The sequence below is a fragment of the Pteropus vampyrus genome, unplaced genomic scaffold, assembly GCF_000151845.1.
Source record: "Pteropus vampyrus isolate Shadow unplaced genomic scaffold, Pvam_2.0 Scaffold106, whole genome shotgun sequence".
In the NCBI taxonomy this organism is placed as follows: domain Eukaryota; kingdom Metazoa; phylum Chordata; class Mammalia; order Chiroptera; family Pteropodidae; genus Pteropus; species Pteropus vampyrus.
In genome coordinates, this window is record NW_011888887.1 from 5757393 (window position 1) to 5760942 (window position 3550).

At 34.8% G+C, this 3550-nt stretch overlaps 1 protein-coding gene across 8 annotated transcripts in view; it reads left to right on the plus strand.

The window, feature by feature from the left end:
- The window catches only part of APC (APC, WNT signaling pathway regulator), a 115655-nt gene that overhangs the window by 21672 nt on the left and 90433 nt on the right, over positions 1-3550 (plus strand). The window contains exon 1 of one of the 8 annotated variants that reach the window (XM_023533616.1): positions 1860-1880. The exons of the other annotated variants lie outside the window; for them this stretch is intronic. The gene's annotated coding sequence lies outside the window, so the exon portion shown is untranslated. Of the gene's footprint in view, positions 1-1859; positions 1881-3550 lie in introns of those variants that run through there. 8 annotated transcript variants of the gene reach the window in all.

Genomic DNA, 3550 nt, shown 5'->3' on the forward strand with positions numbered 1-3550 from the left:
CTACCTGTCTCCCCGCTGCCTTCTGGTAACCACTAATTCATTGTCCATGTCTATGAGTCTCCCATTCATTTGTTGCTTTTAGGTTTATATTCCACATATAAGTGGTACCATGTGGTTTTCAACTTTTTCTATCTGGCTTGTTTTGCTTAGCATGATTATCTCAAGGTATATCCATATTCTTGCAAATGGCAGTATTTCATCTCTTCTTATGGCTGAGTAATATTCCATTGTATATATGTACCACAGCTTCTTTAACCAGTCCATCTATCATAGGACACTTCGGTTGCTTCCATGTCCTGGCTACCATGAATAATACTGTTGTGCATTATTCGGTGTGCAATTATCTTTTCAGATATGTGTTTTCAAGTCTTTTGCAGTAAATACCCAGTAGAGGGATTGCTGGATTGTTTGGTAGATCAATTCTTATTTTATTCACGAATCTTCATACTGTTTTTCATAGCAGCTATACCAATTTGCAGTCCCACCAGCAGTGTATCAGGGTTTCTTTTTCTCCGCATCCTCTCCAATACTATTATTGCTTGTTCTGTTGATAATAGCTATTCCAGCAGGTGGAGATGGTATCTCATTGTGGGATTTGCATTTCCCTAATAGCTATCCACGATGAGCACCTTTTCATATGTTTGTTGGCCATTTTTGTGTCTTCTTGAGAGAAGTATCTGTTGAGGACTTTGCCCATTTTTTAATTGGATTGTTTGTTTTTTTGCCATTATTGAGTCCTGTGAGTTCTTTGTATATTTTGGGTATTAGGCCCTCATCAGAGGTGTTGCTTGCAAATATATTTTCCCATTCTGATGGTTCTCTCTTTACCTTGTTGACAGTTACTTTTACTGTGCAGAAGCTTCTTAGTTTGATGTAGTCCCATTCATTTAATTTTGCTTTTACTTCCCTTGCCTTTGAGGTCAAATTCATAAAATCCTCTTTAAGACCAAAGTCCATGAGTTTAGTTCCCATGATTTCTTCTATGCAATTTATGTTTCAGGTCTTATATTCAGGTCCTTAATCCATTTTGAGTTAATTTTGATGTGTGGTGATAGACAACAGTCTAGTTTTATCCTTTTGCAGGTGGCTTTCCAGTTTTCCCAGCACCTTTTATTGAAGAATCTTTCCTTTCTCCACTGTATTTTTTTGGCTTTATTTGTCGAAATTATTTGCCCATAGAAATATGGGTTTACTTCTGGACTCTCAATTCTATTCCACTGGTCTATGTGTCTGTTTTTCTACCAATATCATGCCACTGTGTATTATGATATGATGCCTCCAGTCTCCTTTATTCTCAGGATGGCTTTGGCAATTTGGAGTCTTTTGTGCTTCCATACAAATTTGATGGCTTTTTGTTCTATTTCTTTAAAAAATGCTGACGGGATTTTGATGAGGATTGCATTAAATCTGTATAATGCTTTAGGTAATAAAGTCATTTTAACTATGTGATTCTTCCAATCTGTGAACATGGAATATCTTTCCATGTCTTTGTGTCTTCAGTTTATTTTAATAATGTCTTATAGTTTTCAGTGTATAGGTCCTTTAAATGCTTCATTAAATTTGTTCCTGGATATTTTATTCTTTTTGTTGCAAGTGCAAAAGGAATTATTTTTACCATTTCTTTTCTTTCTTTCTTTTTTTTTTGGCAATTTATTATTAGAATATAGGAACACTACGGATTTTTAAACATTGATTTTGTATCCAGAAACTTGACCGTATTTGCTTATTGTTTGTAGCAGTGAATGAGTTGGGAAAATGAGTTGGGAAGTATTGCCTCCTCTTCAACTTTTGGGAAGAGTTTGAGGAGAATGATATTAATCCTTTGAACGTTTGGCAGAATTCATGTCAGAAGCCATGTGGTCCTGAACTCTTACTTTTTGGTAGGTTTTTGATGATTGTTTCAATTTCCATACTGCTGATTGGTCTATTTAGATTTTCCAGTTCTTCTTGATTCAGTCTAGGAAGGCTGTATCTAAGTACTGGTCCATTTCATCTAGATTATTAAATCTGGCGTTATATACTTTTTCATAATGTTTTTGTATGGTCCTTTGTATTTCTGCAGTGTCTGTCATAATTCCTCCTCTTTCATCCCTGAATTTGTTTATTTGTTTCCTTTCTCTTTTTTCTTTAGTGAATCTAGCCAGGGGTTTGTCAATTTTATTAAACTTCTCAAAGAACCAGCCCTTTGTTGTATTTATTTTTACTATTTTTTTTTCAATTTCATTTAATTCTGCTCTAATTTAGATGATTTCTTTCCTTCTGCTGATTTTAGGTTTCATTTGTTCTTCCTTTTCTAGTTTTCTTAAGATGAAGTGTTAGGTTGTTTATTTGGGCTCATTCTTGTTTTTGGAGATAGGCCTGTAACGATATGAACTTTCCTCTTATGACCACTTTTGCCGTGTCTCAAAAGTTTTAATATGTTGTACTATCATTATCATTCATTTCTATATATCACTTGATCTCTCTTTTTATCTCTTCTCTGACCCAGTCATTCTTTAGTACCACGTTGTTTAATCTTCATGTATTTGTGGTTCTTCTCGCTTGCTTTTAACAGTTGATCTCCAACTTCAAAGCATTATGATCACAGAATATGGTTGTTACGATCTTAGTCCTCTTATATTTGTTGAGGCCATCTCTGTGTCCCAGTATGCGGTCAATCCTTGTGAATGTTCCATGTGCACTAGAGAAGAATGTATAAGTAGCTGTTTTGGGATGGAAGGCTCTGTAAATGTCAATTATGTCCAGTTGGTCTAATGTGTCATTTAAGGATGTTATTTCCTTATTGGTTTTCTGTTTGGATGATCTGTCCATATCCAACAGCAGGGTATTTAGGTCCCCTACTACGATAGTATTTTGGTCTGTTTCTTTTAGTTCTGTTAGTAATTGCTTTATATATTTTGGGGCTCCCTGTTTGGGAACATAGATATTAATACATATTATACCTTCTTGGTGCATGATTCTTTTTATCATTATGAAGTGTCCCTCAGTATCTTTCTTTACATTTTTTATTTTGAAGTGTATTTCGTCCAGTATTAGTACTGCTACTCCTGCTTTTCTCTGAATGCCATTTGCTTGAAATATCATTTTCCACTCTTTTGTCTTTGGAACTGAGATGTGTCTTCTGGAGGCAGGAGGTGATTAGGTTTTTTATTTGTTTTTTACAAGAAAAGTTTTATTAGAAAGGAAATTACACTTCCAGAAGTGGAAGCGGGCTTGATCAAGAGAAGCATGGCTCAAAAGAGTTTGTTTTTTGGTCCAGTCTGCAACTCTGTGCCTTTTTATTGGTGAGTTCACCATTTACATTTAGGGTGGTTATTGAAATATGAGATTTTCCTATAGCCATTTTATCTTTTGCTTTCTTGTAGCTTGGTTGTTTCCATTGCTTCCTTGTCCTTGTGTTTCTGGGTTTTTGTTTTTGTTTTGTTTTGTTTTTAATCTTAGTTAGGTTTTGTGGATTTTCCTTCTGGTCCTTATAGTTTTATGTTATATATTTCAGTTCTGAATCTTTGGCATTTGGTTACCATTACAAACATGTAGAGGATGGTTATAT